We start from the raw sequence: 17216 nt of genomic DNA, 5'->3' as shown, positions 1-17216 counted from the left end.
CTGGCTATGATGAGGCTTTCCATTCGATGATCAAATGGAAGTCTCCCGCTCTTCAGCCATTGGAGTGAAGCATCTTTGTCTATATATTCCTGTTTAAGCTCCTCTAGGAACTTTCCTGCTCTTTTATGTTGTTCCCATCCTTGTTTTTTTGTGTGTCTATCTCAATTTTGGTGTATTTCTTTCCCTTTTTTCTTGCAATCTGTGTTGCTGGTTCATCATATACCTCGGCGGTATTTTCCAGTATGACAACCTCAAAGTTTTCAGCAAGCCTTGTGACTGAGGTTTGTTGGGGTAGGCGTTATGTGCGTCTGTGTGCAAGTATAGTTACATATGTCTGCGTGTCTAATTTTGTACTATGCTAATGTATGTCTGTGCTAGTATACGAGACCTGTCTAAAAAGTGTCCGACCTTAGGCTAGAAAAAATATTTCACATAACTACGGAGTTTTGACACTAATCCTTTTCAAAGTAGGCCCCTTATGCTTGAACACACTTAACCCACATATCCTTCCACTGCTGGAAACACCTCTGGAAGGCTTCTTTCGGAATAGTGTTCATATCTGCCGTTCCGCATTATGTCTTCCTCGGGATCCTTTCAGTTGCGTCTTCAATTTTGGAAAAAAACGGAAGTCATAATAACTGAAGTCATGGGTGTACAGGTACAACCAAGAAACAAAACGACATTCGTCGCAATGAAAACATCCCGAACCTCCAAGGCCGAAAACCTGCGACAGAAGCGAAGCAAAATCAAGGTGATGCTGACTGTCTTCTGTTGATATCCGTGAAATTGTGCATCATGAATACGTAACGAAAGGACAAACAGTTACGTCGGAGTAATCGCAAGATGTACTCCGGCATCACAGCGACGCAGTTCGGCGAAAATGACCAGACATGTGGACTACGAAAATTCGGCAACTGCATGACGACAACGCCCTCGCACATTCATCCCATTTGATCTAATATTTCTTTGCCAAACATAGAATTCCAGTCGTTCACCAACCTCCCTACTCTCCAGATATGACTTCTTGCTACTTCTGGTTGTTTCCAAAATTGAAGACTCTACGGAAAGGATCCCGTTCTGAAAGGTGAGAAGAGATACTGCAGACCGCGACGGCGGAGATGAACACCAGTTCAAAAGAATACTTCCAGGGGTGTTTTCAGCTGTGGATCGGTGGGCTGTGTTTGCAAGTATCTGAAATTTTTTTCTAGCCTAAGGTCGGATACTTTTTAGACAGGCCTCGTTTTTCCTTGAATATACACGTATATGTGTATGTATGCGTGCGCGTGTATTTCCATGTATGCATCTATGTAAATCTATTTTAATTAGTATATATATATATATGTGTGTGTGTGTGTGTGTGTGTGTGTGTGTGTGTGTGTGTGTGTGTGTGTGTGTGTGTGTGTGTGTGTGTGTGTTTTATCACCTATGAAAGCCCAAAGGTCAGACGACGATAACGGTGATATGGACGGTAAATAACACTGTGCTGATTGATAATGATAGTATAAATGTGCAAAATTAGATTATTTAAGAAAATAGCTCGACAAAAATGTATTTATATTGGACTTTGAAAACGACCATGTTATAGTTATCTAGTATACAGCCGAGCGATATTGTGTTCAACGGTGCTATAAAGGAACCTGCTCATGGAAGTCTCGTTCCGTTTTATTTACACATGTTGTATAGTTCGTCGCGATAAATGCCAAGTAATATAGAACGGTTATTATTATGATTGTTTCGAAGTCTAGATGTTTAATCAGCTAAAATATGAATCGGAAATGTTAACTTTGAAATTTTATGTTAAAAAACAGTTAGAAATTGAGCTAGCATAAAAAAAAATACGTGACAAAATCAGGCAATGACCCTTTAATGCTATGTGTATTAATAACGTAAGTATAAAGAGAGATATTTTTTTATATGCACGAAAAGTTTAGTCAGAGAGAAATTAGTCGTAGAGATAGTCGAGTTGGACGGACGAGGAGCAGTCAGCAAGCGACCTGTAGTAATGGCTCTGACCACACGGAGATGTCAATCCCAGGAATATAGAATGTAGGAACTTTGAACAAGTGTGCAACTCCCAGCATTAGAAAATATTTAAAATAAAAATTTCCTGAAAATACAACATGAGACTTGTTGGTCGTTTTCTTTGAGATGAATCTCCATTGCAGTTTTCGGCAGATCCGTCAAACAGGGCCCAAAGATGGACAAGGAATGTTTCCCCCTATTGGCCAAATACAAAACCCAAAGGAATTAAAATCATTATTGTCCCTATTTGTTATACACACTTATAAATACATATGCACACACACACACACACACACACACACACTAGACGATCACAGTTACACTGTAATAAATATATAACGCATACGAACATTACTAGACGATTACAACACGTTACGTTACAGACGTTCAAATACATATACACATGCAGGCTCCTTCAGGCTTTAACAGACTATTGATACCACGTGACATTTTTGTGGCAGGAGGTATGCAATATCCAACCACACCTCTCCTGGGTTGACATTGTTAAATACCAGTGGCAAGTGATGTGTATGTACAAGACGACTACAAACAAATGCTGAGATAAGCGGAGAGTACATATAGCGTCTAGAATTCCCAAATGGTCACCCATTTGGTACTAACCAGGTTCAACGTTGCTTAACTTCGGTGATCTGATAAGAACCGGTGTGTCAACGCGATTATGCCGTAGAAATATACTACGTTATATATACACAGTATATACCATGACACGTTATATATACAGTATATACCATTGATACGTTATATATGCACAGTATATATCATTGAGACGTTATATATACATATAATATACCATTGACACGTTAGTGGCCCATTTGTTTATATACATCAATAAATATACACACACCCTGCAATGCAACACACATAGGGAGAAATTGAAATTATTGACACTAGTTGATGTGAAACAATTTTTTGCTGTGAATTTTTATACAGAGTATCCATGAATTGGAGCTCTGTTGAACATTTACCATGAAATGCATAATAAACTGGAGAAAACTAGCAATGTTCTCGTTTGTGACAAATTGTCTGTAGGAGAGAGAAGAAACACCTCCAAACACCCGGGCAACGCCGGGATGAAATGCTAGTATATATGATTTTTAAATAATTGTTTGTGGCAGCATTCTTTCGTAAATATTAAACAAGTAGTTCGGGATTAAATCTGTAGTAACGATCATGACATTGAACATTGAAATAACACCTCCCTTTGTTAAGGAGTTATAAAAAAAACATGCTAATTTATCTCTGCTTCAATCCAAGTTTAATAAATTTACTTGAAAGCGATTGCATTCAATATGGTTGAATGACAACATCTAGAACGGAGTAGAATGCTGAACCGCTTCCACTATATTTCTGGACTACCTCATATACATGTGCCTACGATGTCATCTGTTCGACAAAGTATATTGTTTATCAGATCCAATATCCACGTCCTCTACACATCTAGCACCCACCACTTCTATTATACATACTACTACTACTACTACTACTACTACTACTACTACTACTACTACTACTATTATCTGTTTCATGACGACAGCTGTCTATTGTCAACTTTTTCAACCTTTAATATCTCATCAAAAAAAGCTGTTCGTTTTTTGTTTGTTTTTTTATTGATAACGTGTAACCTTTACGTGCGCGACTTGTCGCCTTATTCTCCTGAATTTTTAAACCGGAAATTTAAACGGAAATTTATTCAATATTATCTGCTTTTCGCGACTTCCGGTTTCGGTTCCGCAACTACGCAACAATGACAAACAATGTTCCTTTTGATTAATGATTTTCCTCCTTCTCATGTAACGTAAAAGCGCCCCTGTTCCTTATCTTAAGAATGGATTTGTTCTCTGCTTGATCACGTCTGATTATCCAGCCAAATTGACAGCATAAACCCGAAATTAAAAACCGCAGGCATTTTTTACTATAACTGATACATGTATTTTGAACTATACTTAACTTGATGCGTCGTCGATCTTGTCCATCTGGAATTCATTATGTTCTTGGAGGGGAGGCTGGAACATGTTCGGACGAATATTCATTCACTTCCAGGAACGCTGGTTGGTTTTATATAGTTTTTATTCGCTTTCCAGGTGTCGATCGCAGAAGAATGGAAAGTGAGTATCTTTGCTTGCGTGGTTATATTCTAAGTCACTATTCTGAGACACGTCAGCCCTCTCCCCAGTGAAGAGGGGACGATCTGTTAAACCGTCCGCTCTGCCCAATGTCCAAACTTCAACTCTCTATGATCTCCAGCTAACCTAATCTACGTAACATACACGTAGATCCGATCAGCTGACCATCTCTTCCGGTAAACGTGTCTACAATATGATTTACCATATTTTGACTTCAACATTCTTCACATTCATCTCTCATCCATCTCTCATGTTAGATAAATAGATAGATCGACACTTTCTTGTGATCGACCTACTGCATAACATAACTAATATAGCGAACTATTGCTTATCATATTATGGAAGCCTTACACTATAAAAAATCGACATTTTAAAAGATAACAATATAGTGACTTGAACATAAAAAGATACTCTCCCACCTCTCCCACCCAGATAATACCGAAGTACCATAAGCATCGGGTGGAGGCACGATAAGAAAGTATGTAAAATTTGAAAAAACAAAAAAAATCGGCAAGCTAAAGAACAATCTAAACAAAGACTGAAAACACGTGCGATAGCAAATTTGGAATTGGTGTGCTGTAAACTAATCACAAGTGAAAAAAACATCAACCGAGTATCCATAATTCTAATAATAAAAAGCTCTTCTCTTTCAACAGATATAAGTAACGTTTCCACCTATGGATTGCAATGGCCAATGGCATCCTACGGAGAAGTATATATTTTAAACTCCTCGGCCTAACAATCAAAGGTAATATGAATTGGAACAAATAATTATAAGGTTGGGGGAAAAATAATGTCTTTTTTGACGTTCAATTCAAAATATCATAACTCCTTTCATAATAAACTTTATTAATTGAAATAAGAATCATTGAAATCGACACATTTTGCCAACGAGAGACTGGTTTAGCACAGTATTATAGAAATCCAGTTTAGCAAGTAGCATCGAAATCCAGAGTTCTATAAACGATGAAGTCATTGAAGGCCGATTCGGCATTATCTCGGCTTTTGAAGCATTATTCGCGCAGGAAGCTTTCGAGACCCTTGAAAAAGTGATAATCGGTAGGCGAGAGGTCCGGTGAATATGGCGGATAAGGCAGAATCTCCTAGCCCAATACGTTCAGCTTCTGCAGGGTCAGTTGAGCAAAATGTGGGCTAACGTTGTCATGGAGGAGAAATGGTCCTTTCGTATTGACCAATCTCGGGCACATACGAGCTTCTCATGCATTTCCTCAATTTGTCAGAGTACTTCTCCGTCATAATAGTTTCGCCCGAATACAAGAAGCTGAGATGGATGAGACCGGCCGCAAACTACGAAACAGATAACTCTTGCAAGTGCAATTTCGGCTTCGTGAAATTTTGTGGAGCATCTCCGGCATTCAACCACTGTGCCGAACGTCGCCGGATGTCGTAGAGGATCCACTGCTCATCACACGTCACAATCCACTCAAGAAATGGGTCGTTTTTTGTTGCGCAGAATAAACGTAGAAGACACCTCAAAGCGATGATTTTTTTTATTATCGTTCAATTCATGTGGCACACATTTTTCAAACTTGTTTACTTCTCTATTTTCTTTAATTGACGAACGACTGTTGAGTGGTCGACATCGAGTTCAACTGTAACTTCTCGTGTAGATTTGCGAGGATTGAATTGAATTAAGGCTTTCAAATATTCGTTATCACCCGCAGTCGACCGGCCGCGACCGTCTTCATCCTCGAGGCTATCGTCACCACTTCGAAATTTCTTGAACCACCGGTATGCCACACGTTCGTTAGTTGTTTGTGTATCAAACGCATCATTGATATCGCGAGCTGTGTCAGCAGCTTTTCGGCCTAGTTAGAACTGGGACAAGAAAATCGTGCGGATTTGAATTGTGCCCACAAAAAATGAATGAAGAGATTGAGAACGGTAACAAATAACATGATTAGATAGCGCGAAAAACGCGCTTCAAACTTATATATAACATGGCTATATATATATATATATATATATATATATATATATATATATATATATATATATATATATATATATATTAAGGAATTAATTCTGAAATCTAAGCATTTGAAAGTTTACATAAAGGTTATTCAGAGATAGGGCAAGCATTTTAATCGGTTTGGGTCGAACATTTGAGCTACCAATATATAAATGTATGTATGTTTACATGGCTGCCTAAAACTTTTGACAGAGGCGACGGTTTTTCACGAGATCGGTATTGTTTTGAAGCTCGACCCTTCAGACGACAATACCGAAAAATTGTCTAAAAACATTAATTTCTTCACCCTCAACTGGGTACTTTTTTACAGGGAGAGTCACTTTTTTCGCCGATATTTTCGAAAGTCACCCCCCTCTTTTCGATTGTCTAGCCTTAATTTAAACCTACGTCACTTCCGGTTTGGCGGTGGTCGTAACAACAAAAACCCGTTCTTTCCCTCATTCGGGGTACGTGTTCGAGCCTGCTTTTTGTTCTTTTTTTTTTTTTTTTTTTTTTGCTCAGCATACACCTCCAAACACCCGGGAAACGCCGGGCTGAAATACTAGTCATATATAAGAATAATACATGTGAGAAAACGATATTGTTTTTTCGCCAACCTAATATAAAATATTGCCAAGGCTACTGGATGACGAATTATATACTATACTACGATAGATCACAACTCTCTCTAAGGACATTGGTTATACAGTTAAGGAAATTGGTTATACAATTAAGAAAATCGTCTCAGACGCAAGAAAAATTCTCATCTCTGACAGCATCTTATAGCTCTACAAAACCACGATTCGCATATGCATAGAGCCTTGGGTTCGCATTTTGGCTGGCGCACTAACTATTACCACCTCTTCATTTAGGTAAGGTCCAGAAGACAATCCTCTAATCTAATGGGTACACTACTCTCTCACATGTTCCAGCTCCTATCTAATCACCATAAACTTGAAGACATGAGCGTGTTTTTCAATTACATTTATGGATTGTGCTCACACGTACTTAATGTGCTGGTGGCTAATTGACGTAAATGTGCCCGATTAATCAGACAATAAGTAAAACCTTATTTCTTCACTGTAGATACTCCCAGATGCCGGAGGGCGTTCTACTCTAAAAGCTTCTTGCCTCTAACAACTAGCATTAAATTCAATCTCTGCTTCATGTTTTACTTTACAAACATGCAAATATCAAATATCTTAATTTAACATGTCTCTGTAGGTGTGCCCTATAATTTAAAAGAACCCATTACGTCTCAGTGACAATGTGTACATCTGGGGAAATACCCCCAATCACAATCCAGTGAAAACAACTTGTTCTTGCCAATGAGGGTTCACTGGTATAAAATTATAAGGTGACCGAGCAGAAGTAGTAAATTATCTGCGTATCGATCTATAAATCTGTTTATCTTTCTATCTATCGATCGATCTATATATTTATCTAACTGTCTAGCTGTCTAGCTGTCTATATACTTATTTATCTATCTAGTGATGAATGGGCAACAGATTTGAAGCAATTTTTTGATAATTTATCAAAATATGTCAAACTGTGAACTGGTCAAGTTTGCACCGGAAAGTATGGGAACAGAGACTGGAAGTGAAACATCGCATGTCACGTGTTCCAGTCTGCACAAGTATCGTTGAGTTGAATTGGAGTCATCGAAGGGACAGTGTGAGTTTAAGGAAGTTTCCCATAACGGAGCGTCAGTCTCAAAATGGAGATAGATAAACATCAAGCTAAACGTCATCATTCACTCCAGGTATGCTGTGACGAAATGCATGGGAATGAATAAAAATATATATATAAAATCTCACATCTTCTTTGGTTCTTTTTAACATATTCCAGCTCCTCCAAGGAATAATCTTCCAGAAGAAACAACCAGTAGAAACAGGTATGTCGTTATGTAATGTATATGTGTATGTAGTTTTGTTGACAGTCAGGGGCCGTAAAACAGACATTTCGAACAAGGACAACAGTCCGTTACATAACGTACATACATACATACATACATACATGCATACTTACATATGGTCAGTGTATGATGGCCTTGGATATGACCTTAAACTATATCCGAAGGTGAGGCCCCAGATTGCGGGCTTTGGGGAGTGTGGAGCCACCCTTTAATTGTCATTGCTCCCATGTCTGCTCTGATCCGGGGTGGTAGTACCTGTTAGGGTCCCAACTATAGGTTAAATAGAAACCGACTTGAAAAAATATATATTCTATTAAAAAATGTTTCTTCAAAATAACTGGTTTGGCCATTAAATAACCTGGAAAGGGTTGATATACCGTAAAACAAAAACAACCAACCAACAATCCGTTTATAATAAGAAACAAAAGACATAAAAAGCGCCACGTATACACATCCAACACACATCGATTCAACTATATACACACGTACATTTATTTAATCACAGTATATATCGGATATATAAACATCCTCTCCTATACAAGATACGTTTAGTCCGTGCCGTTCGATTAAATACAACACATGAGTAAAAAGGGCGAATACAGAATTAGAGTTTTGAAAAAGTTATAATCTATGTGAAATTGTCATGACACAAAAACTGTTTTTTTATAATAATAACAAGCATATTCAATAAATGTTGTATATTAAAAATGTCAGTCAAACAAATACCGTACTTTCAACACGTTTTACGAACAGCTTGCAAATAGTTAAAATTCCCCCATGTATTCTGAAATGCATTTTGTGGTCCCCAGCCAAAAGGGGGGGGGGGGTCGGACTTGTAAATTCACTCTTGTGCGTTCGTCCGTTTGTCTGTACGCACATTTCTCAATAACTACGTCTTGGAATTTTTTTTGAAATTTTGCACAAACATTAAACATGATATGAGTAAAAAGTAACAGAACGGATTTTCCGGGAAAACTCCGGTTGCCCCCGCCGCCTCCAGAGGTGAATTTCGAATTAAAATGGCTAAAATTGACAATTTTGTGCTTAGTAAAAAAAAATGTTGCCTTGGATTTTAATAAAACTTTCTGAAACTAACTACTGATTTCTATATAATTTTGCTTGTCTATACTTAGCGATAACTCTTCTTGGGTGTGCCCCAGGGGCTGTTTTGGGGCTAATAAGACACTCCACTTTTTGGACTATTTTATCATTTTTTGTCCAAAATCGTCTTTGTGTGTCTATTTAGCAGTTTTGCATGGTGCTGAAATATGTTAAGACCTCGGGAACTTTTGGGTCTAAATGGGGGGGGGGCAAATGATGGATTTTGTCATTTCTTTTCTTGCATAAAAACTGTGGCGTTTGTTCATTTTTACCATGATTTGACGTCTCCTGGGGACTTTGGAGACTAAATCGGGGGCGGGGGGCAAATGCTGAACGTAGTTATTTTTTATGCCTCGTTCACTGGGGGGGGGGCATGTTTCATTTGTTTATTCAGTAATTGCATTCTAACCTCAATCTTAAACTCTAGTACCATTTACATCTAAAGACGGGTTCACAAAATTCCTCAGGATATAAAGAAGGTGAATTGAGCAGTCAGTAGTTAATTAAAAGATTATTAGAAGTCTGCTACGGATAATGGTTTACATCCCAAGTGATCATAGACCAAAATATCCTCTGTGATTGGTTATATAATTAAGGAAATTAATATCGAGCATTTTTCCGTTTTGGGTGTGACAAGATTGTTGTAGAAGTTCACCGTCAGATATCTGATGTATGAATTGGTGATCTTGTATAATCAAGACTGGACATAAGGAATTTTAGAACGTTATAGTAAAACAGATCAACGCATGTGTGTCAAATATACATATATGCGCGCTTTTCGACTGCTGATTAACATCTTTTCCAGGTTTAGCGTTACCATGTGGTAACGTTACGGTTGAATGTTCGATCAGCTTTAGATACGATGGTGGCATTATGGATATGTTCTTTATCGCCAACAATTTTGGAAAAGGGGGCGTTTAACAACTATTAAAAGTTTGAGATTCTAGAACAAATTTTTGGCGTTTTTAGGAGAGCAGAACAATGGATAATCTTCGACTAAATTGGAATTGCGTCAGGATTTATCAAAATGCTTAAATAAAGTCACGATAGGAAACTACGCTTCCACTTCGTTTGTGAACTCTCTGAACCAATAGCTATTAATAACCGTGTTGAACGATTGGCATACTTACGTCGCCATTGTTCTCTATAGTATTCACAATAACCGTCTCTTGGGATTTCAAGACTGTAACGTCGATGTCTTATACATTTCAGAACAATTGGTAATATTCATATTATTTGGAATCTCAGGACTATTGTTCTCATCTTGCGTGTCATTGTCAACGTTCTGGTCGACTTTCTTCAGGTGTACCTTGTCGAGCTCGCGAATGTTTTTGTTGAGCTCGGGAATCTGGACAGAATTCTGAACGCAATCATTTATGTATTTAACAGGGGTAGCAGTCTCTCCGTTCAGATTCCCTATTTTGACAGAAACATTCCATAGTTTGACAAGATACACTTGAAAAAGGTCGGAGGTTATATCGTCCGAAACATTATGAAAATTACACGCAAGATGAGTAAATAAGTCCGAAAGTTTTCAAATAATACGAATAACCAATTCTCATCTACAATATTCAGAAACATAACTGGAAGTATCTTCATTTTACATCGATTTGATGCAAAATACAAGACATTGCTGCTCTATGCTCGTGTCGTAGATTTCGTAGCCTATACTAGATATGAGGTGCAGATAGTAATAGACCTCTCTTCTCGAACAAGCGTTATCTTTTTACTAGTTTGAAGAAATCCGAGGTAATTCTATTCACTTCACTCCAACACCTCTGTATGTAAAATACATCATTGGAAGTGAAATTACTTTGTGAAGTCTATTTTACCTTTTTTATGTGAAGAGCTCTTACTCCTGAGAAAAGATGTTTTACCTTTGAAAAAAATCATTTGTAAGGTTTTAATACGCATGTGCTAAGAAAAGAAAAACTCAGTGTGCAAGAGTCGTGTGTGTGTGTGTGTGTGTGTGTGTGTGTGTGTGTGTGTGTGTGTGTGTGTGTGTGTGTGTGTGTGTGTGTGTGTGTGTGCATTCGGCACATAAAGGTCCTAGAGAAGTTCCAGGAAACATACCTCAGGAGGATTCTAAACGTCAACCGACGATCGTTTGCATCAACCATTACTGTTCTATAGGTAACTCAAATGGCATGAATAGAAGTAAAAGTTATTCCTTGTTTGGGGTGCTGTTGAGGATGCCAGATTTGAGAAACAACAGTTATAAACAGACCACAATAAAATAGTAATCTAATTTACAATTTTACATTAAGGTAGATTCATTCCAATCAATTGCTATTTATTATTTAAGTATTTTTTTAGTAATAAAATTGTTTTAATTGTTCTGTTTATGAATGTTATGAATAATTGAAATATTTTTTTGTTTTATTCATATTCATTTATTTATTTATCTGCTAAAGCAAAGATAAATAAATCTTCAGAATTTATTTTCTTTTTCTTTATTTATTTAAAAAGATGACAATATCTATATGAATGCATTTACAACTTAATTCGGCCAAACACGTCTCACAGCTGTTCACAGAGCGACACAAAAACACACACACACACACACATACACACACACACACACATGCACACACATATACGATTTTATTACATATATATATATATATATATATATATATATATATATATATATATATATATATATATATATATATATGCTAGCAAAAGTACCCCTCGTTGACTGGGTTCAAAAACAGACTACACAAAATCGACGCTGATTTATTAAAGTATGATAGGTTATGAAAAGGAAGGGTGGTAAAGAGATAGCTTCGAATTTCGGGGTATCAAAACCAAAGCAAAATATGATGAAAGTAAAAATAAAATACATAAATCCCATAATTTATTATACCATACCTGTTCACACTGAAACACTTATCACAATATTCTGTGGATCTATATTAAAAAACCTTGTTAAACTTTGTGACATATTTCCATTCTATGGAGGTCAGGTGCGAACGAACACCCCATAATTTTATTATACCATATTTCTTCAAACTGAAACATAATTATCAAAGTATACTTACGCAGATAGATATGAAAAGTCTTTATTAAAGAGTGTGCCTATTTCCATTCTATAAAGGCCAGGCGCCAACGCAAACCTCACAATTTTATTATACCATCCCTATTTAAGGTAAAACATACTTATCAAAGTATTATGTATCTCTATATCTAAAACACTTGTAAAAGTTTTTTTTTAATTTTTCATTCTTTTATTTCCATACTTTGTGGACCAGGCGCGAACGCAGACCCCACAATTTTAATGAACCGCCGTTCTGCCATATCAAATATACCCATTCCTGTGTCTCGATACATCTTCTATCATTATATGTAATCAGTGTTTTAAAATAGTCAACCATATAGTAGCCTATTCGTGACCACACACACACACACACACACACACACACACACATTCAGCTTTATATATATATATATATATATATATATATATATATATATATATATATATATATATATATATATATACTACCATTGCCCGGGTGTACGTTGATGTGTACGTTGAGTAAAAAAAAAAAGCGATCAATTTTTTTCTAACTTTGACCACTATTATGACCCCTTAACCTTTATTGTTTTTGGCTCAAATAAAATTATTAAGTTAGATCCATGTTTAAGGAATCTGTATCTAAAATTTCAAGCGTTTGGACCCAAAATTGGCGGGGGAGTTTGGTAGAGTTTTCAAAGGTCAAATCATTGAACTTTGACCTCATAACAGCCAAATTTCTGGCCGAATACAGATTACAAAGATTTTTCCAAATCTCAGTACCCTGTAAATCAAATTTCGAGTTTGTAGACTTAAGATTGACAGATATATTGTGTAGGGAAATGTGCACAGACAGACACACCCACAGACACATACACACAGACATACACACACACATACTTTTATATATATACTAGCATTTCAGTTTGTAGACTTTAAAATGAGAGAATTATTTTAGTTTGTAGACTAAAAATTGACAGAGTTATTGCGTAGGGAAATGTACACAGATAGAGACACAGACACACAGATAGGTTCACTTTTATAGATATGAATATATATATATATATATATATATATATATATATATGCAGTATGTATTTAAACAATACGGAGTTCTATTATATATATATATATATATATATATATATATATATATATATATATATATATATATATATTAGTCCTCGCGCGAAAGAGCAGGACAAAAAATGTTTTAAATAATAATAATAGAAAGAAAAACTTTCGATGGCGAGGACTACTATTGAGCGTAACCAATTATGCAGTCCTTTTAAAATTTTCATCTCTATTTTTCTCGTTATCTACTGAATATTTTTAATTAAACCTAAATGAAATGTTTTCTATTCTGAAAGAAGTTTTTAAAAAATTTTATCTAAAAAAGTTATTTTAATTTTTGTTAAAAAATTCAGATTTTCTCATTATTCAGACATGTATGACAAAGAGAGAGTTGCAAAAAAGGTGTGGTGTGAGGAGAAATACAAACTGAAATAGAGAGTAGGAGAGTTTTTATAAATACATGCAAAATCACATTCATTTTTTTCTAATCAAAATTAATAAATTAAATAAAATATAATCTTAAAAAGATACGATACAAGTTAGAAAATCATTTCATCCAAGGCATGATTATGGTTAAACAAAATGTTTTTACTATAGGCTTTAAAAATAAAGATACAAGATTCAATTTGAAATTTATTTATCTTCAAAGTGCACTTTTATACATTTTACAAAGTATGGTATTAAATTTTTATACCTTACTTTTTAAAATTTATATATATATATATATATATTATATATATATATATTTATATATATATATATATATATATATAACATCGACAATGTTTAATTATCGCAATGTTGCATATACATTATTATGTTATAAAATGTTATAAAACTTCATATTGCGATATAGTATTTTACGAATCGGTTTTCAGTATTTATTTCAGCAATGGTCAATACGCAAGTAAACCTAGATAATAAGTTATGAAAATATATTGCAATTATGCTAGACACATTTTTCGAAGTTTCATCCTCTGTACGGAATCGTCATGTTGGATTGCATAGACTTACATTTCCCTGAAGTTTTTATGTATTCTCGTGAAGCTTGAAGCTTACTAAACAACCTTTTGTTATTTCCACCTGCATGCTAAATTTATATAGGTATAATGTTTTGGATCAACTTTAATACATATTTGGTTGATTATAATTTACAGATGTGTTATCAAGCGCAAAAGTTGCCTCCTAAAATCCACTAAACATAAGTTAAAGAAATTATAATTTTTTAAAAATTGGAAATTCACTATGGAGTTACACACGTTGTTTACACTAAAATTAAACTAAATCTAGTCCGCGTTTAAGCCCTTTACCTCTAGTAGTTGTGGACTAAAACCTATAATCATATATTAATATTTATTTGCTTCCCCACGAAAGCAAAATGTGACACAAGGTCGTTTTTAATGTGGGGAAAAACCAGCCCCCCCCAAAAAAAATGGCAAAAGGGGCACTGTGGTTGTGACCAGAAAAATAATTGTCTCAGTATAGAGGGTTTCCCCTCCATTGATCGAGAAAAATTAACTTAAGAGTAGTATCGAAAGAGATACTACACTTCGATCTTGGCCCGAATCATATATTCGTTTTGTGTGTTAAGAAGTGAACTCTATACATATATAATATTAATATGTACACATGACTTATTTTACAAAGTCTGATATATATATATATATATATATATATATATATATATATATATATATATATATATATATATATATTACGCGTATTTAGATAGCATTTGTTCATTTAAACAAGCATTATTAAAGATAACAGAGAGCTCATGTTTAATTATGTATTTTTTGCGGTTCTTCTTATCCGTTTTTTGTGAAAATAAAAATTATTACTATACATCCGAAATGTATTAAGAACGTTTTCGCTTGATTTCGTAGTAGGACTTGTATAATTGACCATGAAAAAATGGTGGGAAATAGTAACAACAGTGGTAAATATATAAGAACTGCTTAACGCCCGAGTTTATATGTATTTATGTAAACTGAGTTTATATTTCTATTTATGTAAACTGCTTAACGGCCGAGTTTATATATACATATATATATATATATATATATATGTATATATATATATATATGTGTGTGTGTGTGTGTGTGTGTGTGTGCGTGTGTATTCCTGTGGAAATATATTTTATTTCCTCATAATATATACGAATCCTTATTTAATAAGCTCAGTGTAATTACTGAGCAATATAGTGAATTAAGGATTGTAAATGTTTACTGAATCAAAGGAATAAATTATAAAATTGTTAACATCTTGAATTTTGGAATATAGTCTTGTCATTTATTAACTATATATATATATACTAGACTATCCGTGACCCGTTAGGTCAGTATGTTATATTAGCTATGGAATTCATGTATGAGCGTGACACTTGTACTGTAAAAAGTAATTTTTTTTTACATAACAGAAACATTTCTATGAAACTATATTAAAATGAAAAATCACGGGCGGGTCACTCAAGCATAAAAAAATCCTCCCTATTCGTGTACAGTTACCTATTTTTCCGAAAAATCGCTCAAAATCGAAAATTAAACATGATTTTCCCACGAATCGAACGCCGAGTCATTTAGCAGCAAAAACGTACATGAACCTACCGATGAGAAATATAAGAATGAAAACCGCATATTGGAATCCTTCAACCAAGTTATAGAAACTTAAAATCTAAAAAAAAAAAAAATAATGAATAAAACCTGAAGCAAAAAAATAAAACTTAAATAAATAAAATAAAATAAATAAAATTAATATTGAAACAGATTAGTAAATGTGTCAACAAATTCACCGTTCCAACACAATTATTTTGTATCTAGAAATGTAAACAAAAAATAAAAAAGAAGAAAGGAAGGAAGGAAGGAAGGAAGGAAAACGGACGGATAGAGGGTAGTAGTAGTAGTAGTAGTAGTAGTAGTAGTAGTAGTAGTAGTAGTAGTAGTAGTAGTAGTCTTGGCTTTACTACAATTGTTCTTGTGTTTGTCAACGGGTTAAACTTGTATAGTTGTAAGAAAATAGCGACAGTATAGTTGTAATAAAGAATAGTTGCAAAACACCGCCATTCTTCCCATGTTAAATAATAATTTCGAAATAATAACGTTAATATTTCAGTGCGCAGGTCAAAATCTGCAAAAGAAGCGATTAGTGTGTATTTGTTTACGTTCTTATGGGGTAATGTTTATGCGCACATGCGCAACCGGAAAGTGGGTTACATCACTCGTTACAAGGTCATTTGAGTTTTATAATTATATAGATATATATATATGTACGTATATGTTTCTGTGGAAATAAAATTTATTTCCTCATAATATGTACTAATCCTTATTTAAGAAGCTACGGAGCAATATAGTGAATTAAGGGTTGTAAATGATAACTGAATTCATGGAATAAATTATAAAATGGTCAACATCAAGAACTTTGGATTATAGTCTTTTGTTATTTATTCTATCTCTCTATCTCCCTCTCTCTCTCTTTCTCTCTATCTCTCTCTCTCTCTCTCTCTCTCTCTCTCTATATATATATATATATATATATATATTGTGTGTGTGTAAAATCAAGATTTCAACACAAGGTGTTGATGGCAACAAAAAGGGTATTTCCTTTTACGTTACAATTGTTTCAATGTCTAGTTCGACAATTTCAAGCATTATATCGTTTGAAAATTTTCAAAAACCAACATTTCTTCAAACTTTATGAATAAATACACTGTAGGCAATGTAGCATTTTTTGAATAGAAAGAAAAAAGAGAAAGAAAAAAATATGATGTAGAAATACAAGTTTGTATTGATAGTTAGAGAAAAACTCTAACTTCATCTTACCATTTTATTCATCTAATAAGAATTAATTAACGTAAAAACTTTACTTCATTAAAAATTAATCCTAAGCATTTAACACTTTTTTAGATTGTTTGTCTAATTGTTATTAACAATAAAATTACCGAATTAAAAATTACACTGCATAAAATGGCGA

General features: G+C 34.6%; 1 protein-coding gene across 1 annotated transcript in view; it reads right to left on the bottom strand.

Annotated features, from left to right (window-relative positions):
• LOC145248918 (uncharacterized) overlaps positions 1–17216 on the bottom strand; it is a 424846-nt gene that overhangs the window by 400070 nt on the left and 7560 nt on the right. The window lies entirely within an intron of this gene.

Source organism: Euprymna scolopes, chromosome 27, assembly GCF_053919585.1.
Source record: "Euprymna scolopes isolate OS-2025 chromosome 27, ASM5391958v1, whole genome shotgun sequence".
Lineage (NCBI taxonomy): Eukaryota > Metazoa > Mollusca > Cephalopoda > Sepiida > Sepiolidae > Euprymna > Euprymna scolopes.
This window is presented reverse-complemented; position numbering and strand designations above follow the sequence as displayed.